Source organism: Pristiophorus japonicus, chromosome 4, assembly GCF_044704955.1.
Source record: "Pristiophorus japonicus isolate sPriJap1 chromosome 4, sPriJap1.hap1, whole genome shotgun sequence".
In the NCBI taxonomy this organism is placed as follows: Eukaryota; Metazoa; Chordata; class Chondrichthyes; family Pristiophoridae; genus Pristiophorus; species Pristiophorus japonicus.
The window spans coordinates 99,261,890-99,287,732 of NC_091980.1; positions in this window are offsets into that span (position 1 = coordinate 99,261,890).

A 25,843-nucleotide genomic window follows, 5' to 3' on the forward strand; every position below is an offset into this window, starting at 1 on the left:
CATTAGACAAAATGGGATAGAATTTTACATTTCTGCCCTGGTGTAAAACTGGCATTGCACATCGGTCACCCGTGTCTTCACACTGAGGACACTGTCCATTTAGCATTGGTGAACAGGTTATTGGCAAGTAAATGTCATTTGATAGCACTGTCGATGACACCTTCCATCACTTTAGATGATTGAGAGAAGACTGATGGGGCGGTAATTGCTAAATGGGATAGATTCAGAACAGATTTAGCAGCTCAAACCTGGGCATCCATGAGCCACTGTGGGCCATCAGCAGCAGCAGAATTGTATTTTACCATAATCTGCAACCTCAAGGCCCAGCATTTCCTACAATTACCATCAAGCCAGGGGACCAACCCTGATCCAATGAGGAGCAGCACCAGGCACACCTAAAAATGAGGTGTCAACCTAATGAAGCTACAACACAGGACTACATTAATGTTAAATAGCGGAAACAGCATGCTACAAATAGAGCTAAGTGGTCCCAAAATCAAGCTCTGCGGTCCTGCCACATCCAGTCATGAATGGTGGTGGACAATGAAACATTTAATGGGAAGCTGAGGCTCCATGAACATCCCGATCCTCAATGATGGCGGAGCACACACATGAGTACAAAAGATAAGGCTGAAACATTTGCAATCAGCTAAAGTGCTGAGTGGATGATCTTCTCAGGCTCCTCCTGAGGTCCCCATCATTACAGAAACCGGTATTCAGCCAATTCGATTCACTCCATGTGATATTAAGATGCGGCTGAGTGCTGAGGACGTGTGCTCTAGAACTAGCTGCGTCTCTAGCCAAGCTGCTCTAGTACAGCTACAACACTGACATTTACCCGACAAAGTGGAAAATTGCCCAGGCATGTCCTGTCCATAAAAAGCAGGACAAATCCAATCCGGCCAATTACCGCCACATCAGTCTACTCTCAATCATCAGATGGAAGGTGTCGTCAACAGTGCTATCAAGTGATGTTTACTTGCCAATAACCTGTTCACCGATGCTCAGTTTGGGTTCTGCCAGGTCTACTCAGCTCCAGACATGGACAAAAGAGCTGAATTTCAGAGGGGAAGTGAGGGAAACTGCCCTTGATATCAAGGCAGCATTTGACCGAGTGTGGCATTAAGGAGCCCTAGTAAAATCGAAGTCATTGGGAATCAGGGGGGAAACTCTCCGCTGGCTGAAGTCATACCTAACACAAAAGAAGATGGTTGTGGTTGTTGGAGGCCAATTATCTCAGGCCCAGGACATCGTTTCAGGAGTTCCTCCATCATAAGGTCAGAAGTGGCGATGTTCGCTGATGATTGCACACTGCTCAGTTCCATTCGCAACTCCTCATGTAATGAAGCAGACCATGCCCACCTGCAGCAAGACCTGGGCATCATTCAGGCTTGGGCTGATAAGTGGTAATTAACATTCACGCCGCACAAGTGCCAGGCAATGACTGTCTGTAACAAGAGAAACCAGTACATAAATACAGTGGCTGCAAGAGCAGGTCAGGGGCTGGATATTCGTGAGCCATGGCTCAGTTTGTAGCACTCTCATCTCTGAGTCAGAAGGTTGTGGTTTCAATTCCCAATCCAGAGACTTGACCACAAAAATCTAGGCTGACATGCTGGTGCAGTAAAACATCACAAAAACAGATTATCTGGTCATTATCACATTGCTATTTGTGGGACCTTGCTGTGTGAAAATTGGGTGCCATGTTTCCTACATTGCAACAGTGACAACACATCAAATTGTGTGCAAAGCATGGTCATAAAAAGTCTTTCTTTCTCTCTTTCTCTCTTTCTTTCTCACTTTCTTTCTTCGGCGATTGACTCACCTCCGGACTCCCCAAAGCCTTTCCACAAGGCACAAGTCAGGAGTGTGATGGAATACTCTCCACTTGCCTGCATGAATGCAGCTCTAACAACACTCAAAAAGCTCGACACCATCAGGACAAAGCAGCCCGCTTGATTGGCACCCCATCCAACACCTTAAACTTTCACTCCCTCCAATAATGGCATACCGTATCTGCAGTGTGTACCATCAACAAGATGCACAGCAGCAACTCACCAAGGCTTCTTCGACAGCACTTCCCAAACCCATGACATCTACTACCGAGAAGGATATGGGCAGCAGGCACATGGGAACACTACCACCTACAAGTTACCCTCCAAGTCACTACCATCCTGGCTTGGAAATATATCACCTTTCCTTCATCGTCGGTGTGTCAAAATCCTGGAACTCCCTACCTAACAGTACTGTGGGAGTACCATCACCACACAGACTGCAGCGGTTCAAGAAGGCAGCTCACCACCACCTTCTCAAGGGAAATTAGGGTTGGGTAATAAATGCTGGCCTTGCCAGTGACACCCGCATCCCATGAAGTGCTTCCCTGGTGGAAAAAAAAATTTGAACGACTGGCTGTTGAATGTCCCCAAGAGATTCCTATGATGTGGTTTTGTCCCTAGCAAAGTTGGTGGATTAATCTGAGGGATCATCAGGTTAGCTCCTGAAGACATAGAAACATCGGGAGATTTCTGCTGTGTGCTTACTTGGCCTGCAATAAGAATACATCAATGAATGACTGACTGTTCTCTGAGGCTTATCAATATGAGACAATTAGAGATTGTGCTTTCCTCGACCAGAATGCAAGAACAGACACCATCAGTGAAAGGGTTCCAGGCAATGGGTGCTTGGAGAGAAGAAAGCATTTAAGTGAATTTTATAACTGATTAAGGTGAAAATATATGTGTGTTACAGGCTTGGCACTGAATATCACTACTAACAGAATAACGGGTCCTTTTCTGAATGGCAGGCAGTGACTAGTGGGGTACCACAAGGTTCATTGCTGGGACCCCAGCTATTTACAGTATACATTAATGATTTAGATGAAGGAAGTGAATGTAATATCTCCAAGTTTGTAGATGACACTAAGCTGGGTGGCAGTGTGAGCTGTGAGGAGGATGCTAAGATGCTGCAGGGTGACTTGGACAGGTAGGTGAGTGGGCAAATGTATGGCAGATGCAGTATAATGTAGATAAATGTGAGGTTATCCGCTTTGGTGGCAAAAACAGGAAGGCAGAATATTATCTGAATGGTGATAGATTAGGAAAAGGGGAGATGCAACGAGACCTGGGTGTCATGGTACACCAGTCATTGAAAGTTGGCATGCAGGTACAGCAGGCAGTGAAGAAGGCAAATGGCATGTTGGCCTTCATAGCGAGAGGGTTTGAGTATAGGAGCAGGGAGGTCTTACTGCAGTTGTACAGGGCCTTGGTGAGGCCACACCTTGAATATTGTGTACAGTTTTGGTCTCCTAATCTGAGGAGGGACATTCTTGCTATTGAGGGAGTGCAGCGAAGCTTCACCAGACTGATTCCCGGAATGGCAGGACTGACATATAAAGAAAGATTGGATCGACTAGACTTATATTCACTGGAATTTAGAAGAACGAGAGGGGACCTCATAGAAACATATATAATTCTGACGGGATTGGACAGGTTAGATGCAGGAAGAATGTTCCCAATGTTGGGGAAGTCCAGAACCAGGGGTCACAGTCTGAGGATAAGGGGTAAGCCATTTAGGACCAAGATGAGTAGAAACTTCTTCACTCAGAGAATTGTGAACCTGTGGAATTCTCTACCACAGAAAGTTGTTGAGGCCAGTTCGTTAAATATATTCAAAAGGGAGTTAGATGTGGCCTTTATGGCTAAAGGGATCAAGAGGTATGGAGAGAAGGCAGGAATGGGGTACTGAAGTTGCATGATCAGCCATGATCATATTGAATGGTAGTGCAGGCTCGAAGGGCCAAATGGCCTACTCCTGCACCTATTTTCTATGTTTCTATATTTCTATGACTCGTGTATCTTGACAATCTTCATAACAGTAATTCTTCCTTATCTGATAGGCTGTCTTCTTAACTTCAGAAATTGAATTCATCTGCTCCACCACTTCTTCCCACGCAGCTGCTGGTGCATTCTGTGAGGAGAGTGCCGCTCATACCCAAAGCTGTTACACCTCTATGCCTGCACCTCCTTCAACATAACATCTGGAGTTCTTTCACTAAAAGGAGCAATGCTACCTGCACCATGGGAATTGTGTGACATCATATTTATTTTCCACTTGCTGCAGCACTGGTCTCCAAAACACCCTTTTTCTGATGAACAGAAGTGCAATACAGCTTTAAGGTGCAGCATCTGCACTTTTAAGGCTTTGTGCCAGAAATCCCACTCCACCGACCACTGTCCTTACCGTACATCATGTTAAGTGCACTGGGACCACCACAACTATATGCTAATCAGGGAGCACCGAAAATCTTGAGAGATCTCCTCAGTGTAGCAGTGGTGTAGAGGGAACTATGCAAAATTCCCCTGTTCTGGCAGTACAGCGAGGGTGCAATTTCAGGTCCTAGATCATCACTTCCTTTTGTCAATGTATTCTTTCCCTTGCTTCAAACCCATCTCTCACTTCTTGCTTATCGCTCTGCTTTTTGGCACTTGGCCTCTTGGCAGTATTTTCTTTTCTTTCATTCTGCCTGTTACCTTGTCAGTTATCATCATCTTCGTTCCCAGCAGTCCCTCCCCATCACTTCTACATCACTTCCCCATGCTCACCCTTACAAGCTTAATACATGTATTCTCATTACTGTCTCTCTTTATTTTTCAGATCCAATGATAGCACTTTGTGAAATCCTGCATGAATGTTCCCTTGTGCTCTCCTATCAATCTGCTTTAATGTCTTCCACTCTTAACTCTATAACCGGTTTGAAACCCCACGGGCCATTATTTCAAAGTTAATGAAAAGATTATATGTGTGCAAAGGGAAGACATTCTAATTCTGAGAGGAAATTAAATTTAAATTGTATTAAATATTCTCAGAGCTGAGGTTTCAACACAAACTTTTACAATTACACTGAATGCCTTCTTGTACAGGTTGAACTTCCCTTATCTAGAACTCCCTTATCCGGAACCACCCCTCGTCCAGAACCATTCCCGACCACTCCAACATGAACAAATTGAACAAATTGAAGTCCTTCCTCACTGTCGATTCCTGCAATTGCTGGCCTGGCCCTGCGATCCACTGCAGCCCCCCGCCCCACCATGATCTTTCTGCTGCACTCCCAACCCCAAGTCAGCCAGCTCTGATATCTCCTTGCTCAGTACCTGTAGCATCCAATTTAACGTGACCACCTCTCGTCCGGAAAATCCCTTATCCAGAACAGGCCAGGTCCCGAGAGTTCCGGATAAGGGAGGTTCAACCTGTACATGATTCACAAAACATCAAAAGTTGTTAGAAAAAAATGTCAAGTTATTTTAGAGCTCCATGAATTTGGGCTGTCATTTGACAAGATGGCTCAGAAATTCCTGCCTCCCGGGTACGAACAGAGTGTATACGGACCCAGGAAGGCATCTCAAAAGCCGATTTTCAGTGCACATAACCTACTTTTACAGGTGTAAGAATTTTAAAACACACTTAAACCATAAAAAATAAAATTTAAAAACTCATTTTATTTTTAAAAACCTTGCCCACTACTTTAAATTTATTTTAAAGCATAATTAAAAAAACTTTTTAAAATTGGAAAAATATATCTTTTTAATAATACATAAATAACTTTAATTTAAATTAATGTTAAATATGTAGTGTATTTTTTCTACTTTTCATTAATGTTTTATTAACTCCAACTTACGGAGTTCCCATTATTATGAATGAGAACATACTTTACCTTGATTGGCTGCCCAGAGCCATGTGACTACAGCTCCAGACAATCAAGGTAAAGTATGTCCCGACGTGCATGCGCTGTGACACAGTCAGTGGAGGCCTCAGGACTGGGATCTCTCATGGGTGCTTCAGGTAAGTGGGCATCTTTTTTCTAGAATCCAGTCGAATGCACGTGGGAAGGAGAAACCAGGATTTCTGGGCCGATATTTGATGCTTGTTGGAAATGTTCAATTCTTCTCATCTGAAAATCAACTCAATGGGATGATTTACAGACACAGGATACATTTGTTTTCTAGCATTCAGCAAACTAATCACACGTTTTTGTAATGATGGCAAAAGCTATATCATTCACAAGTTAGTTAACTGGTTCTAAACTAAACTCTCTCAAAAGGTGACTGTACTTAGAAAGTAAATAGACAATAAACAATTTGACATAGAAATAATGCAAAGGTTGTGTGACAAATTCACAAGTGGTCAACTATTGGCCTCAATATTAATTTCTCCCGCCTGGCAGAAACCATGTGAGTGGGCAGTTAAACTAAGGGCAGCAACCTATCCCCTCTGATCCCGCTGCCTTCGCACTGTATCCCCATGTTCACTTTCTCTTTTGAACAGGCAAGCAGGACACCCGTGGGAAAGTGGCGGGGTCCTCTAAATATGCAGATTGGGTCCCGTTAAACCATCAGGACCCAATCTGCAAGTTTAGTTGGAGGCCTGAGCAGGGGAGCAGTGATGCTTTCCCATCAGGCTAGACTTGCTGGGAGGTGGATTGTGGGCCAAAAGAGACTCAGGCAGGTAGGTTTTTAAATGTTTCTTTTGGTTTCCTTGTGGGTCAGGAGGAGAAGGTGCATTCCTCTCAGTCTCACAAGGAAGCTTTTGGCCTCCCTTGCCCTGGGCTTCCACTTCCCCACCATCTGACTGCTGGGGACCATTCCTGTGGGTCCTCAGCTGTGGCCTCCTGCCACCGAATTCCTACTCCCGCCCACTATCTGGCCGGGTTCAGGCGGGCAGCGGAGAGAATTTAGGTTCCCACTTCCCCATTAAAATCAGGGCCAATGATTTATCTTACCAATTTCTTTTTGCTAAACGTAATTCTTGATCTATGCAATGACAATTTACAAGAATATATTCAACGTGTTGATTAATTTGACAAAGTACTATCCAACTGAATAAACACTAATATATGGTTCAAAAGATAATTGATTTTTAGTGAGATTACATAATAAGTTTTATACTTGTAAATAAAACCAAATAGATTTGGTGAGTTGAGACCTGACTCTAGAAATTATATGGTGATTATATAGTTATCCCAATAGGAATGGAAGCATGTGTGTTTGCGCATGCGGCCATCACAACTCCTGCAATGACATCTCTTATTACTCACACTGTACCTTTGGAATGCTCTGAAGTTCCACAATTTGTGCTCTTCTGTTTCTCATTCATTTTTATCCCTCTGTGACATTATCTTTAAGTATGGCGTTATCATTCATAGATATGCTCATGAACTGTTACCTCTCCACCAACATGCTAATTTCTCCGACTGGTTTGACATCAAGTCATGGATAAGGCTCACAGTATTAAGAAAGCAGAAGCTACCCTCTTTGGCTCAAAATTCCATGCATCAGCTTCTGATTCTATCCTTCCTCCTGAATGTATGCACAAGCTCAGCTTGAAGCTGCATGACCTCATTGTCGTGCTCAACCCTGAGCTGAGTTCAAACTCCACCATCACCAAAACTGCCTCCTTCCACCTCCAAAATGCAACATATCTCCACCTCTTCATCACCCTAACTGCTGCTGAAGGTCTTACCACGAATTTGTAATTTCCAGACTTGACTTTTCCAAAATAAGCAAAATACTGCAGATAATGGAAAATCTGAATGAAAAACAAAAAGTGCTGGAAACACTCAGCAGGTCAGAAAGCATCTGTGGAGACCTGACAACAGGTCATCGGCCTGAAATGTTTACCCTTCCTTTCTCTCTCCATAGATGCTGCCTATCTTCTGAGTGTTTCCAGTATTTTATGTTAGCTTTTCCTATACCTTCTTCTTTGGTTTAGCATTCTCCAATCTTCATAAATTCCAACTCATCCAAAGCCCTACCAACCTGTCTCGCACAAAGATCTGCTCAGCTATCACCATTGTCCTTGCTGACCTCCATTAGATCCCCATTCCTCAGTGCAGTGACTTCAAAATCCTATCCTTGTCTACAAATCCCTCCTGGGCCTTCTTCCTCGTTACCTCTGTAACCTCCTCCAATTCTAAGTCCTTACTTACACGTTGCACTCTTCCAACTTTGGTCTATTGCATATCATCCACTCAGCTGTCTCACCCATACTCTGGAACTTTTCCCTGAACTCTTGTGCCTTGCTACATCTCTCCCCAGCTTCAAAATCCTTCTTCAAACCTACCTACTTGGTTTGCATCTTCAACCATCTTTCCTAATTTCACTCATACTACAGCTTGGATTTGACCACGAATCATGAAAAGCTTTGGGACATTTTGCTACATTAAAGAGGCTATATAATTGTAAATTGTTTTAATCTCTCAGTTACAGAGGATGGGTGTTTATGTCAAGTGTGTAAAAAAAAGTGCATCTATGTGCTCTGCCTAAGAAACATAAAGCTAGATTTTTCATTTTACAATTTACATTACTAGCCTAGGAGTATTTATACCAGTGGTAAAGTGTTTCTGATATTATTAATGTCAATATTTTTACTAAAGAGTTAAATCAAGCTCTTGAAATATACAACACAACATTTTTCATCCAATATGCTTCATAATTGGGGCCATTAAAGATTTAATAATAATAAATATGAACATCTCCTTCAGTAATTTCAGTGTTAAATTGCTGTATCGTGGTCAACATTCACTTGATTTTAAAGGACATTAGCATTTGGTAAAGTCTCTAGATCTGTTTGAAAATTAACTTGAGCAGGCATCAGCCTTCGATGAGAAGTAGTTTTAAAAAAAATTGCGTCTGACCCCATTGACACCTGGGAATCCCTGGCCCAAGACTGCTCAAAGTGGAGGAGAAGCATCCGGGAAGGCACAGAACACCTCGAGTCTCTTTGCCGGGAGCAAGCGGAAGCCAAGCGCAAACAGTGGAAGGAGCGCACGGCAAGCCAAGCACCCCATCACCCGTCCCTCCAACCACCGTCTGCCCCACCTGTTACAGAGACTGTAGGTCCCGCATTGGACTCACCAGTCACCTGAGAACTCATATTAGTGTGGAAGCAAGTCATCCTCGACTCCGAGGGGCTGCCTAAGAAGAAGGTGGTCAACCTTTTCTGTTATAAATTCCTTTATCCATATTTATGGTGGAAAATATTTATGTAAACTCATCATTCTGATTATGAAATTTTGCACTGGGTTCGCACAATTTTGTCAAAATATACTTTGAACTTTTTAAAACTGGCAATTTTTTCTCAGTAACTGAAATTACAAAATAAGGATTTAACCCAAAAAATTAAAATTACACATTTCACAATAATATGATTAAATCAATCTATTGAGTTATCTTTTGTGTCTTGTAATGCCTTCAGTGAAGCTTTTACTTGAAGGTCTCAGCTTCTCCCAAAGGCTTGGATTTGACGTTTTTGGCCAGAACTGAATTTGAGCATGTGCAGTATACCTGAATTCCCAGGATGCATCAGTAACATTCAGTCAGCGACACTGGAAACAAGTTTTCTTTTTTTTCCAATAGTTTCTGCTCAAAGGTTTCTCAAATTTATTTGAAGAAAGGCTGCAGGACAAATTTCAAAAGCTTTATTGAGGTTAAATTTACAATTAGTTTTTTTTTAAAGAGAGACTGTATATGTCTGTGAGAGAAAAGTGACAGTGTTCCAGCTGCACACCAGTTCTAGTTAAGTATTGAATTCTATACATTTTAGAAAGTGAAAGAGAGACTGGGCTTACAGAGAGGGGTGAAGGATGAAGGGTGAAGGGTGAGATAGTAGGGGCTGGAAATTCAGTGACTATAGCGCCCGCAAAACACTTGCGCCACTGTCATGTATGTATTTTTGGGATCACTAGCCACTAAATGGCGTCACTGTTGGAGGCCATTGGGCTGCACGCATGTGTGTACAGCCCAAATATAAAAGGCCAGTCATTTTGTATATTAGTCACTTTGGGCCTTAATAAAGCAGAGCGAAGGTTATACCTGATGGAGTTAAACAGTACTCAGTCTAACAGTTATTGCATACATAACATTTGGTGACGAGGCAACAAGAACCTTTGCATGCTAAAATGAGCACAATTGGATTGTTGGAGTGATTTGTGGAAGGAGAAGATTGGGCAGACTTTGTGAGCCGTTTGAGCCAGTTCTTCCTGGTCAACAAAATGGAGGAGGTCGGCGACGCAGATCGGCGCCGGGCGGTGTTCCTCACGGTTTGTGATCCAAAAATTTATGGTCTGATAAAGAATCTACTCCTGCCTGTGAGTCCAACAGAGAAGACGTATGAAGAATTGTGTACACTGGTACAGGACCACCTTAAGCCAGACGAAGGCATCATCATCTCGAGATACAGATTCTACGCGCACATTCGCTCAGAGGGCGAAAATGCGGCGGAATTTGTTGCCAACCTGAGACATCTAGCGGGACCGTGTAACTTCGAGGCTATGTTGGCAGACATGCTGTGGGACTTCCTTGTAATCGGCATCAACCATGAGGTGATCTTGTGTAAACTACTGGCGGTGGAGACATTGGACTTGAATAGGACCATCACGATTGCTCACAGAAACATAGAAACATAGAAAATAGGTGCAGGAGTAGGCCATTCAGCCCTTCTAGCCTGCACCGCCATTCAATGAGTTCATGGCTGAACATGCAACTTCAGTACCCCATTCCTGCTTTCTCGCCATACCCCTTGATTCCCCTAGTAGCAAGGACTTCATCTAACTCCCTTTTGAATATATTTAGTGAATTGGCCTCAACTACTTTCTGTGGTAGAGAATTCCACAGGTTCACCACTCTCTGGGTGAAGAAGTTTCTCCTCATCTCGGTCCTAAATGGCTTACCTCTTATCCTTAGATTGTGACCCCTGGTTCTGGACTTCCCCAACATTGGGAACATTCTTCCTGCATCTAACCTGTCTAAACCCGTCAGAATTTTAAACGTTTCTATGAGGTCCCCTCTCATTCTTCTGAACTCCAGTGAATACAAGCCCAGTTGATCCAGTCTTTCTTGATAGGTCAGTCCCACCATCCCGGGAATCAGTCTGGTGAATCTTCGCTGCACTCCCTCAATAGCAAGAATGTCCTTCCTCAAGTTAGGAGACCAAAACTGTACACAATACTCCAGGTGTGGCCTCACCAAGGCCCTGTACATCTGTAGCAACACCTCCCTGCCCCTGCACTCAAATCCCCTCGCTATGAAGGCCAACATGCCATTTGCTTTCTTAACCGCCTGCTGTACCTGCATGCCAACCTTCAATGACTGATGTACCATGACACCCAGGTCTCGTTGCACCTCCCCTTTTCCTAATCTGTCACCATTCAGATAATAGTCTGTCTCTCTGTTTTTACCACCAAAGTGGATAACCTCACATTTATCCACATTATACTTCATCTGCCATGCATTTGCCCACTCACCTAACCTATCCAAGTCACTCTGCAGCCTCATAGCATGCTCCTCGCAGCTCACACTACCACCCAACTTAGTGTCATCCGCAAATTTGGAGATACTACATTTAATCCTCTCGTCTAAATCATTAATGTACAATGTAAACAGCTGGGGCCCCAGCATAGAACCTTGTGGTACCCCACTAGTCACTGCCTGCCATTCTGAAAAGTACCCATTTACTCCTACTCTTTGCTTCCTGTCTGACAACCAGTTCTCAATCCACGTCAGCACACTACCCCCAATCCCATGTGCTTTAACTTTGCACATTAATCTCTTGTGTGGGACCTTGTCGAAAGCCTTCTGAAAGTCCAAATATACCACTTCAACTGGTTCTCCCATGTCCACTTTACTGGAAACATCCTCAAAAAATTCCAGAAGATTTGTCAAGCATGATTTCCCTTTCACAAATCCATGCTGACTTGGACCTATCATGTCACCTTTTTTCAAAAGAGCTGCTATGACATCCTTAATAATTGATTCCATCATTTTACCCACTACTGAGGTCAGGCTGACCGGTCTATAATTCCCTGTTTTCTCTCTTCCTCCTTTTTTAAAAAGTGGGGTTACATTGGCTACCCTCCACTCGATAGGAACAGATCCAGATTCAATGGAATGTTGGAAAATGACTGTCAATGCATCCGCTATTTCCAAGGCCACCTCCTTAAGTACTCTGGGATGCAGTCCATCAGGCCCTGGGGATTTATCGGCCTTCAATCCCATTAATTTCCCCAACACCATTTCCCGACTAATAAGGATTTCCCTCAGTTCCTCCTCCTTACTAGACCCTCTGACCCCCTTTATATCCGGAAGGTTGTTTGTGTCCTCCTTAGTGAATACCGAACCAAAGCACTTGTTCAATTGGTCTGCCATTTCTTTGTTCCCCGTTATGACTTCCCCTGATTCTGACTGCAGGGGACCTACGTTTGTCTTTACTAACCTTTTTCTCTTTACATATCTATAGAAACTTTTGCAATCCGCCTTAATGTTCCCTGCAAGCTTCTTCTCGTACTCCATTTTCCCTGCCCTAATCAAACCCTTTGTCCTCCTCTGCTGAGTTCTAAATTTCTCCCAGTCCCCGTGTTCGCTGTTATTTCTGGCCAATTTGTATGCCACTTCCTTGGCTTTAATACTATTCCTGATTTCTCTTGATAGCCACGGTTGAGCCACCTTCCCTTTTTTATTTTTACGCCAGACAGGAATGTACAATTGTTGTAGTTCAGCCATGCGGTCTCTAAATGTTTGCCATTACCCATCCACAGTCAACCCCTTAAGTATCATTCGCCAATCTATCCTAGCCAATTTACGCCTCATACCTTCAAAGTTACCCTTCTTTAAGTTCTGGACCATGGTCTCAGTCATGCATGACGGATAGAAGTCTAGAGCAGATATCAGTGAGTACTGTAAATATGATTGATTCGGCGTTCGGCAGAGCGGCACATGGCAGGGCCTACCCGACGCCGTACGCGAAACCTGTGGCTGCCCAAAGTCTGCCAGCGGGAATGCATCCGATTTCTCCGTGTTGGCATTGTGGGGGAGATCATCGGCACCAGTAGTGCAAATTTAAGCAATATAGTTGCAAAGGCCGTCTGAAAGAGGGGCACCTCCGGCGGAAGTGTCCAAAGATGAGCAAGCATGCTGCGACACACCATGTGGAGGATGATGGTCAACCAGCACAGATCTGGATACGCAATCTGAGATACCAGAGGAGGAAGTGTATGGACTGTAATCATTCCTAACTAAGAGCAAACCGATAATGATCAACATGAAATTTAATACGGGGCCGGTGTCGATGGAACGGGACATGATGTCATTCGACAAGCTGTGGGATACTGAGGCTGTGAGGCCCAGGCTGAGTCCAGTCAATGCCAAGTTATGCACGTACACCAAAGAACTCATAAACGTGAATAGCAGTGCCACAATTAAAGTGTCGTATGATGGTGTGGTTCACGAGTTACTGCTATGGATTGTCCCTGGCAATGGCCCAACACTGTTCGGCAGGAACTGGCTTAGAAAAATCAGATGCGATTGGAACGACATCAAGGCGTTGTCGTCGAAGAAAAATACATGTGCCCAAGTACTGAGCAAGTTCCCCTCGCTGTTCAAACTCGGCATTGGCAACTTCACGGGAGCCAAGGTGCAGATCCACGTCGACTCGGATGAAAGATCCGTCCATCATAAAGTTCGGGCAGCTCCAGATATGATGAGGGAGAAGGTCAAAATCAAACTGGACAGACTCCAGCGTGGATGGATCAATTCACCGGTTGAATTTAATGAATGGGCCAGCCCCATTGTTCCTGTGCTGAAAAGTGATGGCACAGTCAGAATTTGTGGAGTCTACAAGGCTACGATCAACAGGGTTTTGAAACAGGATCAGTACCCGTTACCAAAGGCTGATAACTTGTTTGCAACACTAGCCAGGGGGAAGTCGTTCACCAAACTGGACTTGACGTCGGCCTACATGAAACAGGAGCTGGTTGAGACATCGAAGAGACTTACGTGCATTAACACGCATAAAGGACTGTTTATTTATCACAGGTGACTTTTGGAATTTGCTCGGCAATATTTCAGAGGAACATGGAGAGTCTACTGAAGTCCGTTCCCAGAACCGTCGGTTTCCAAGATGACATCCTGATCACAGGTCGTGACTCCGAGGAACATCTGAACAACCTGGAAGAGGTTCTACATCATCTGAACAAATTGGAACTCAGACTGAAACGCACAATGTGCGTCTTAATGGCACCAGAGGTCGAATTCCTGGGGAGGTAATTTGCTGCTGACGGCATCAGGCCCACAGACGCAAAAACCAAGACCATCAAGAATGCATCCAAGCCGCAGAATGTGACGGAGCTGCAGTCCTTCTTGGGTCTACTCAACTTCTTCGGTAACTTCCTACCTAAATTGAGCACCTTATTAGAACCATTGCACATGCTGCTAAGAAAAGGCGACAATTGTGTGTGGGGTGCATCTCAAGACAGCGCTTTTGAGAAAGCCACTAATCTGCTTTGCTCTAAGAAGCTACTGGTACATTATGATCCATGTAACTGTTTAGTATTGGCCTGCGATACTTCATCATATGGAATTGGTTGTGTACTCCAACAAGCTAATGAGTCGGGTAAATTTCAACCAGTCGCACATGCTTCAAAAAGTTTGTCTAAAGTGGAAAGAGCCTACCACATGATAGAGAAAGAAGCACTAGCATGTGTGTATGGGGTTAAAAAGATGCATCAGTACTTGTTTTTCTTCGGTTTGAACTGGAGACAGACATATCACAAGCCGTTCATTTCACTCTTCTCTGAAAACAAAGGTATCAATACCAATGCTTCATCCCGCATCCAGAATTGGGCGCTGACATTATCCCCTTAATATTATGTCATTTGCCATTGACCTGACACCGAGAATTGTGTCGTGCTTTGAGTTGTCTGCCGTTGCCCACACCGGAGGTGGAAACGCCACAACCGACGGACCTATTGTTAGTTATGGATGCTTTTGAGAGTGAAAGAAACCCCTGTCACGGCTCAACAAGTTAAGACCTGGACCAGCCAGGACCCGATTTTATCGGTGGTGAAGAGTTGCATCCTCAAAGGTGATTGGTCTGCCATACCCAAGCAAATGTGCGAGGAGACCAATTATTACATTTGTCACAAAGACGAACTGTCTATTCAGTCGGATTGTATACTGTGGGGCAAGCGTGTTGTTATGCCCAAGAAAGGGAGAGAGAAATTTGTACGTGAGCTACATAGCACACATCCCGTCATTGTAATGATGAAAGCCATCGCCAGGTCTCATGTATGGTGCCCGGGAATTGCTTCTGAGCTGGAATTATGTGTGCATCAGTGCAACACTTGCATGCAGTTCAGCAAAGCACCTGCAGAATTGCTGCTGAGTCTATGGTCGTGGCCGTCCAAACCATGGTCCAGGATCCACATAGGTTTTGCAGGTCCCTTCCTGGGGAAGATGTTTTTAGTTGTGGTGGATGCATATTCGAAGTGGATAGAGTGTATAATCATGTCATCCAGCACATCCACAGCTACCATTGAGAATCTCAGTGTCATGTTTGTGACACATGGTCTGCCTGACATCATTGTTAGCGACAACAGATCGTGCTTCACCAGACAGGAGTTTCAAAAGTTCATGAAACTCAATGGTATCAAATATGTAATGTCAGCACCGTTCAAACCTGCATCCAATGGGCAAGCAGAACGTGCTGTCCAAATCATAAAGCAGAGTATGAAGCGAGTAACTCAAGGGTGACTGCAGACCTGCCTGTCATGCATACCGTTTAATTATAGGACAAGACCACACATGCTTACCGGGGTCTCGCCTGCTGAACTAATGATGAAGAGAGGTCTTAAGACCAAGCTATCTCTTGTACATCCTGACTTGAATAATCATGTTCAATATAGAAGACAAAGTCAGCAAGGGTATCACGATCACGCAGCTGTGGCACGCACTATTTCTGTAAATGATCCTGTATATGTTCTGAATTATGGTCAGGGTCCCAAGTGGATCGCTGGTACTGTCATGGCCAAGGAGGGCAAAAGAGTATTTATTGCCAAACTCAAAAATGGGCAAGCATGCAGGAAACATATGGATCAGACAAAGCTGCGGCACACAGACGAACTGGAACAGTCGGAGGAAGAGATAATCGACGACCAACTAACCTACCCCCAGTCATTGGAGGACTCAGTGGTCATCAGTGAATCGAGACTTTCAATCACTGACATGTTCAATGAAAATGGACTTTCAATCCCTGACATGGCCATTGCCACTCCCACCAGGTCAGCCACCAGTCACCAGTCACAACAGACTCTGAACACTCACCCAAGGCTGGAGTTGAACTGAGATGGTCAACCCGGGAGCGTAAAACACCGGACAGTCTCAACTTGTAAAAGACTGTGTTAATTTCTCAGAGGCGGGGTATTGTCACGTATGTGCTTTTGGGATCACTAGCCACTAGATGGCATCACTGTTGGAGGCCATTGGGCTGCACGCACATGGGTGCAGCCCAAGTATAAACGACCAGCCATTTAGTATATTAGTCACTTCGGGCCTTAATAAAGCAGAGCCAAGGTCATACCTCTTGGAGTTAAACAGTACTCAGTCGAACAGTTATTGCATACACAACAGCCGTCTACTGAGAAATTTCATTGAAATGCAATAAGAGGGAAAGGGAGCGCTAATTCAGCGTTCCACATTTCGCTTTTAGTGGTGGAACTGAAAAGCGCAGTGCTAAATTTGAAGAAGTGTTGCACATGCTCTGAAGTCCGTTATACACCTCGGGGAAAATTGACTTTTAAAACATGGTCAGATAAGTATGTGCATGCACAGCTTCAACTATTCACTCTTAGCAGAGTGGGAAGTGGAGGAGTCCGAAGGTCACCAGCGTGCACACCGTTTCTCAGCCACGGCCGTTGGCGCCCTAATAGAGGCTATTGAGAGGAGGTGGCGTGTGCTGCAGCTTCCAGGTGGAAGGAGGCCCATTCCACGAGTGTTTTAAAGGCATTGGAGAGAGGTGGCCCAACACGTTTCCGTGAGGAACACGGTGGCCAGAACTGCGACACAATGTCGCAAGAAGTTCTATGAGCAATGCCATAATGTGAACCTCACTGTCTCACACAATATAAAGTCTTTCCAGTACCTGCTCCTTCTCTATGTGTAATAGGCCATGGTCTTCGTTGGTGAAGCTGCTATTAAGGCTCAGGCTCAGTTCACCAGCCATGCCCTGCCCATCCATGCATCACTCACCATCTTAGTCCCTACTCAGCCTCACCGCTCCTTGCACTACCGTTTCACTCTTGATATGTGTTCATAATACTTCAGCCTCATCACTAGTCACCTAATCGCACCATTCACACATCTACTCTGTGCATCCACGCAGATTAAAATGGAGATCTGCATAGTTGCCGATACTAGCAGCTATTCAACTATGGAAGGCACATGTGGCACATGATGAGCTGCACACTCACTCACACCTTATGTTTCTTATTGCAGTCAAAACTGGCTCACAACAGGAGAGAACAACAGAACACTGGAGGAGGGGAGCCTGACATACAGGACCTCACTGAGGTGGCGGAGCGAGTGTCCGCCCTCATGGGCACACTTGTTGATGCGGTAGCAGCCGGTGAAGCAGAGCCCCCCTGTGGACAGTGATGGTATGGGATTTCTGTGATATCCTTGACCCTTGATAGCAAATGCCGTACCCCTTTTACATATAAATCTTCAATGTCACAAGTCCCCTGGACCTGATGGCCTGCATCCTAGGGTCTTAAAAAAAGTGGCTGCAGAAGTAGTGGATGCATTGGTTGTAATCTACCAAAATTCCCTGGATTCTGGAGAGGTCCCAGCGGATTGGAAAACCACAAATTTGGTTTTGCCCCTATTTAAGAAAGGAGGCAGACAGAAAGCAGAAACTATAGACCAATTACTCTGTCATTGGGAAAATGCTGGAGTCCATTATTAAAGAAGTAGTAGCAGAACATTTAGAAAATCATAATACAGTCAAGCAGAGTCAGCATGGTTTTATGAAAGGGAAATCATGTTTGACAAATTTGCTGGAGTTCTGTGAGGATGTAATGAGCAGGGTTGATAAAGGAGAACCAGTGGATGTGGTGTATTTGGATTTCCAGAAGGCATTCGATAAGGTACCATATAAAAGGTTACTGCACAGGATAAGAGCTCATGGGGTCGGGGGTAATATATTAACGTGGATAGAGGATTGTCTAACTAACAGAAAACTGAGAGTTGGGATAAATGGGTCACTTTCAGGTTGGCAAACAGTGACCAGAGGGGTGTCACAGGGATCAGTGTTGGGGCCTCAACTATTTACAATCTATATTAATGACTTGGATGAAGGGACCAAGTTGTAAGATTTCTAAATCTCTGACATAAAATTGACAGCAAGACCGATTCTTTTAAAACAATTTGGAATCGTTTATTAAACACACACACATGTACGTCTATCAGAGAAACAGTAGTCGTCAGCTATCCTACGGATATACTTAGTTACAACAGGTATAATGGTGTTACAACAATGATTTATAAAAAGGTACACTTCACTTCCCTCTGACAAAGCACATGGCCTGTTTCTTGGTCTGGTCGTGTGTAGAGGAAGGTGCTTTGCCGTGTGCTTAAGAAACAAGAGAGCTGGTAATCTTTGCGCTTGGGTTTTATATCCCTTAAGTCCATTGTTTCTCAGAAAGCCCCAGGATTGGATATTGTTTCCAGGGCCATTCCTGATTGGCTTCTCCTCATACATGTGTCAGTCTGGAGGGCCAATGCCATTCCTCGATTAGGTTAATGGCTTTCCAATTAACACCTTTTCTAGGTCAGGCAGCACCTGTGGAGAGGAAGCAGAGTTAATGCTTCGGGTCGATGACCCTTCGTCAGAACTGGAGAGTGTTTGAAAAGAACAGATTTTTAACAAGTACTGAAAGGGAGAGGGGAAGAAAGAACAAAAGGGAAGGTCTGCGATAGGTTGGAAGATAGGGGAAATTAGAGAGACAAAAGGGATGATGGCCCAAATTCAAATGGTAGTGCCAGGAGTTAGAAAAACATTAGTCAAGATAGGGTGGGAATAATGGGATAATGACTAACTGCCATTAGAGACAAGGAGAAAAAAGAAAGAAAGAAACAGGCTCTGGGGAGGCGGTGGGGTGGAGGAAGGGAGCGAAAGATTGGCAGCGGTTACGCTCTGAAATTTTTGAACTCAATGTTGAGTCCAGATGGCTGTAAAGTGCCTAAACGAAAGGTGAGGTGCTGTTCCTCAAGCTTGCGTTGAGCTTCATTGGAACAGTGTAGGAGACCGAGGATGGAGATATCAGAGTGGGAATGTAGTGGAGAATTAAAGTGACAGGCAAATGGAAGCTCAGGGTCACACTTGCAGACTGGATGGAGGTGCTCCGCAAAGCGGTCACCCAATCTACGCTTGGTCTCCCCAATGTACAGGAGAGCACATCATAAGCAGCGAATACAGTATACTAAATTGAAAGAAGTACAAGTAAACCGCTATTTCACCTGGAAGGAGTATTTGGGGCCCTGGATACGACGAAAGGAGGAAGTAAATGGGCAGGTGTTGCATCTCTTCCGTTTGCTCGGGAAGGTGCCGTGGGAAATGGAGGGGGTGGTGGGAGTGACTGTGGAATGCACCAGGGTGTCGCAGAGGGAGCGATCCCTTCGGAATGCTGAGAATGGAGGGGAGGGGAAATGTGATTGGTGGTGGGATCACGCTGGAGGTGGCGGAAATGGCGGAGGATGATCCGTTGAACTTGGAGGCTGATGGGATGAAAGGTGAGGACAAGGGGAACCCTGTCATGGTTCTGAGAGGGAGGGGAAGGGGTGAGAGCAGAGGTGCAGGAAATAGAACAGACACGGTTGAGGGCCATGTTAACCACGGCGGAGGGGAATCCTCTATTGGGGAAAAAGGAAGACATGTTAGAGGCAATCTTGTGAAAGGTGGCATCGTCAGAGCAGATGCGATGGAGATGGGGAAACTGGGAGAATGGAATGGAGTCCTTACAGGATGCGAGGTGGGAGGAAGTGTAGTCCTGGTAACTATGGGAGTCAGTGGGCTTATAGTGGATTTTCTGTTTTTATTCCAGATTCCAGCATTTGCAGTATTTTGCTTTTGTAATACCTTTTCTAGTTTGGTGAGTTTCAAAGGCATGCTTTCTTTGTTCCTTGGGCTCTGCCCAGCCAGAGAACACATGGGCTTGGGGAAGTTATCCATTTTGTCTCTTTCAAAATTGCAACCTTTCCATATAATCTAGACTTTTAACATTTATATATATACAGAATCCATTTTTATCATTTCTAAACACTTTCATTATTAATGAAGGTAATGTAGCCAAATTTGCTGATGATACAAAGATGGGTGGGAAAGCAAGTTGTGAGGAGGATGCAAAGAATCTACAAAGGGATAGAGATATGCTCAGTGAGTGGGCAAACATTTGGCAGATGGAGTATAATGTGGGAAACTGTGAGGTAGGAAAAATAAAAAAGCAAATTATTATTTAAATGAGGAGAGATTACAAATGTGGTGGTACAGAGGGATCTGGGGGTCCTTGTACATGAAACACAAAAAGTGAGTATGCAGGTACAGCAAGTAATCAGGAAGGCAAATGGAATGTTGGCCTTTATTGTAAGGGGGATAGAGTACAAAAGCAAGGAAGTCCTGCTACAACTGTACAGGGTATTGGTGAGGCCACACCTAGAGTACTGTATACAGTTTGGTCTCCTTATTTAAGGAGGGATATACTTGCATTGGAGGCAGTTCAAAAAAGGTTCACAAGGTTGATTCCTGAGATAAAGGTTATGAAAAAAGGTTGAGCAGGTTGGGTCTATACTAATTGGAGTTTAGAAAAATGAGAGGTAACCTTATTGAACCATATAAGATTCTGAGGGGTCTTGATAGGGTAGATGCAGAGAGGATGTTTCCCCTTGTGGGGGAATCCAGCACTAGGGTGCATAGTTTCAGAATAAGGGATGGCCAATTTAAACAGAAAAGAGGAGCAATTTCTTCTCTCAGAGGGTCGTGAATCTTTGGTATTCTCTACCCCAGATCACTGTGGAGGCTGGTATTTATAGTGAAGATATAGGGCTAGACTTTCCATCGGGTTCGCCCCGTTACCGCCCAGTTACCGCCCATTTAACCGCTAGGATATAGTCTAACACCCATATTTGAATAAAAATCAAAATTAATGCCCAATAATCACCCATTTATCACCGGCATAAGTTTCGGCATAAAGTTAACGCCGAGAATTAGCTGAATCGCCCGCCCAGACTTTAAAAAAAAAATTATGACGTCGTCAGTCGTGCACCGCCCAGAAGACTGTTTTTAATGGAAACTAACGCCCAAATATCGCCCAGAATATCGCCGAGTATTACTTTTGGCATCTCGCCCATATACCGCCCAAATGATCGCTTGCCCAAAAAAAGCTGCACTCATCTGACCTTAACCCAATGGTAATTCAGAGGACTTTTCATAAAAGGCTGCTTCAAGTTCATGGGAGCTTTGAAGTAATTTGTCAGTGCTTTTAAGGTGGTTTTAAAATCTCTTGACAACCATCTAATCATATTGTGGTGAATTTTGATTTTTTTATTGAGTTTTTAGAGGATAATTTAATAATTTTGAATACATATAAATAGGGCATTTAGTAATAGTAATGGGGCTTGTAATTTCTCAGCCAGTATTGATAATTACTCACATGCTACAGACTAGAAATGGGAGAAGGTTCATTGAAGAGCATTATGTTTCCAATCAAAGAGGTGGCAGACTGCTGAGGAGGAGGAGACCTTACACCCAATGCATTTACAGCGATAAGCGATCATACCTGGACTTGTCTGATAACACATGCCTTAGGAGGCTGTGCTTCCGAAAGGAGGTCATCAGTGAGATATGCCAGCTCATTAAGGGAGATCTGCAGCCTACTAGCACCATCAGGACCGCACTGCCCGTTGAGGTCAAGGTTACTGCGACTCTTTCCTTCTACGCATCGGGTTCTTTTCAGGCTTCAGATGGCAACATTTGCGGTATCTCTCAACAAGCCGCACATTGCTGCATTTGACATGTGACTGAAACCCTTTACACATGCAGGATGGACTTTATAAGTTTCCCTATGACAAGGGAGGCACAGACTAAAAGGGCTTTGGGTTTCTCGAGAATAACAAACTTCCCCAAAGTGCAGGGAGCAATAGACTGTATGCACATTGCCCAGTGAGCACCTTTTCAGGATGCAGAGGCGTTTCGGAACCGAAAGGGATTCCACTCCCTGAATGTATAACTCGTTGTCGACCACAAGCAAATAATCATGGCAGTAAATGCAAATTTTCCAGGGAGCATTCATGATGTGCATATCTTGCTTGAGAGCACTGTCTCTGACCTGTTTAAGAGTCAGCCACAAGGTCACTATTGGATGCTGGGGGATAAAGGATATGGACTTGCCAGCTGGCTGATGATTCACCTGCGTAAGACCTAGACGGAAGCCGAGAAGCGCTACAATGAAAGCCACATAACAACTCGCAATTCCGTCAAAACGACAATTGGAGTGCTTAAGTAGCGCTTCAGATGCCAGGACTGCTCTGGAGGCGATTTACAATACCACCCTGAGCAGGTCGCTGAGTTCATTGTGCTGTGCTGCATGTTGCAGGGGACAAGAATTGCCAGATGGGACTGCCAGCCCACCTCAGGAGAGAGGAGAGACAGAAGAGGAGGACGAGGAGGTGGACCAGGACCTCGGGGAGGACAATCAGGCTGGCGTTGAAACCATGCCTCCACCCCACCGTAGACCGCAGAAAAAGCCTTGTGGTAGTTACGCAGCTGCAAGACTGTTGTGTCCGCAACTCATAAATGAATGCTTTGCGTTACGTTGCTGACAGTTACAGTTACAGTTGTGTTACGTTACGTTTTATCTATGCCTTTCCTGGCCTGGCCTCGCCAGTGTTTGCAAACTTTGTTTATGCTTAATGTTTCAGCTATTTGAAGACACTGCACAAATAAAAAAAATGTAATGTTTAGAAAAGTTTTAAACACTTTTTTTAAACAATACCCATGTGTTTATAAATAACACATGTTATTAACAGTTAACACCCATGTATCTATCCCCCACCCCTACCCCAACAGTGAAACTGTTTTAACTAACAAATAACAATAACAATAAAAAAACAACAATATTCTCGAAAAAAACAATTATAAATATAACAAACACCCAACCACCCACCCAACAGTCAACACATTTTTTAATAACAATAATAAGAATCCCCACCCTCCCTACCTGCAGCCACGCCTCTCCTTTCCTTTACCCCCCCCCCACCCCGCCCCCCCTCCTCATCTGAATCCCACCTCTTCCCCTTCCCCTTGTACCAACTCCAAGCCGCCTTGTAGCAGGGCACCTCGAGCGCTGATGCTGTGTGGGGGGTGACGGCAGATTCATAGATGGGGCTGGAAATGGAGAGGATGTTTCCAAAGAAATGTCCTCCGAGCCAGAAGCAAGAGCTTCTTCCTGACTCGGATGTGTCAGTGGCAATGGCGGTATGGCACCTTGGGGTGCAGTGCCGTATTCCGGGACCACTGGCTGCCCTCTGGCATCCATGGACTCGGCTATTCTCTCCATCACTGCGACATCTACGACATCTCCTGCGAGACTATCGCGGTCAGAGCGGCAACGTGGCCAGTTAACCCGCCCATTGCCTGAAGGAGCTCTCGACCTATTTCGACACTCGTCCTGGACAGTTCCACCATGTCCATACTTACATCTGCCGGTCTTGGAGCAGTGCGACCTCGCCGAACCAATCTCTGTGGAATCGGCATAGGCATGGAACCACTCGGGGTGCCCTGCTGTAAGGAACTACTGCCTCAGTGGATGAGGACGTGGCCGCAGGACCGCTGCAGGCTCCTCCTCCACCTCCTCACCATCCTCAGTGGATAGGAGGACCTGCAGAAGGACAGGAGAGGATCTTGCCTCCTCGCCTCTGGAGACAACTGGTGGAAGCTGCAGAACCATGGGAACCTGGGGATCCTGCGAAGGCTGATGAGCCTGGGGAACCTGGGGCACCTAGGGAATCTGGAGAGCCTTGTGAAGCCTGGTGAGCTAGAAAACATAAATGAGGTTAGTAGAAGAGAAGGGGATGCCAGGGTCACATGAGAATGCTTACGCCATGTAGGCATATGTACGAGGAGCAACACTACTGCTATAAATATCACTGACAAACATCACACATAATTAACAGAATCTGAATTGTATTACAATGATATTTCATGATCCCATCATTAATTACTTAACATTACATAACATTACATCAATCATATATTATACTGAAATGGCATTAAATTACTTTAAATCACCAATGCTTTACACATTACTCACGTGGTGCAAGAACGGATTCAGCACTATCATGGGTGGCCGACTGGTTATGGACCCCCACTAAGGCCAACGCCCACTCCGCAAGGTTCATCAATGGGGTCAGATCTGCTGGTCCTTCCCCCGTACGTCCCTGCTCGGACCGATTCTTCGAAAACTTCTTCTGCAAAGGTGACAAGAGCATGGCATAAGATCATTGCCTAGGTACTATTACAGGTATGACAGATATCAGATTACTGACAGATATCAGATTATTATTATTATTATGACACAACACAACACACAGAACACACAGACAATCCCCAATTAGTCATCGCCCATGTTATTCATCGTTAATGTTAACATAGAAAACATAGAAACATAGGAATTTACAGGGCAGAAGGAAGCCATTTTGGCCCATCGTGTCCGTGCCGGCCAACAAAGAGCCGCACGGCCCATGGTCAGCAGCCCAAAAAGTTAACATTATCTGCTAATATGCTTTGTATGCAATTGAATGCATGGTTAAATCTACGGTCTGAGATTAACTTTAATAAGATCGAGTTAGCATGACACCAAGATTACCAGCCTAACTACAATCCAGCGGATCTACATTTGAATTAATCATTGCATCTGTTGTGTTCCTAACACAGGTGAGCCTGCACACAGGAAGGTTAAAGTAACAGTGACCTCAGTCTTTATTAAGGCACTTCAGAGTGCATAACAGGCTTTAGGGGCCGGCTTATACACAGTGCTCCCAAGGGATGCTGGGATCTCTTGGGACTTCAGGGGATGCGCTCCCTGGTGTCGGAACATGGGAGTGCATGCTTTACAGATACACAACATCACTCCCCCGCCAATGTCAAAGTGAAAACTATTTACAAGGTGAAGCGGTCGGGAGCCTTTCTTTCCCTGGTGGACCGCCTCGTACAAATGTCTGTTCCGGTGTGTTGGCTGTGCCCTTGGTGGGCTGGCGTGTTGTTGGCCCTGCAGGGCTGCTGGGTGAGCCTGGCCTTGCTGGGCTGTTGGGCGTAATAGGTTCAATTTCCTGGTCCGGGGTGATGTCGTTGATCCTTTGGGTGTGTGTTGTGGGCTCGAAAAAGGTGGTGTCTGCTGTGGGTTGTTCAGGGCAGTCTGTGAACCTACAGCCTCGTTTGGTCCAGGTGCTTTCTGCAAATTTGTCCATTGTCTAGTTTGACGACAAACACCCTACTCCCTTCTTTAGCTATCACCGTGCCCGCGATCCACTTGGGACCATGTCCACAGTTTAGCACATACACAGGGTCATACAGATCAATTTCCCGTGACACAGTGGCGCGACCATCGGTTACATTTTGTTGCTGCCGCCTGCTCTCTACCTGATCATGCAGCTTGGGGTGAACCAGCGAGAGTCTGGTTTTAAGTATCCTTTTCATGAGTAGCTCAGCCGCGGGCATCTCTGTGAGCGAGTGTGGTCTCGTGCGGTAGCTGAGCAGTACTCGGGACAGGCGGGTTTGGAGTGAGCCTTCTGTGACTCGTTTAAGGCTCTGTTTGATTGTTTGTACTGCCTGCTCTGCCTGCCCATTGGAGGCTGGTTTAAACGGGGCCGAGGTGACATGTTTGATCCCATTGCGGGTCATGAATTCTTTAAATTCGGCTCTGGTGAAACATGGCCCGTTGTAACTGACCAGTATGTCAGGCAGGCCG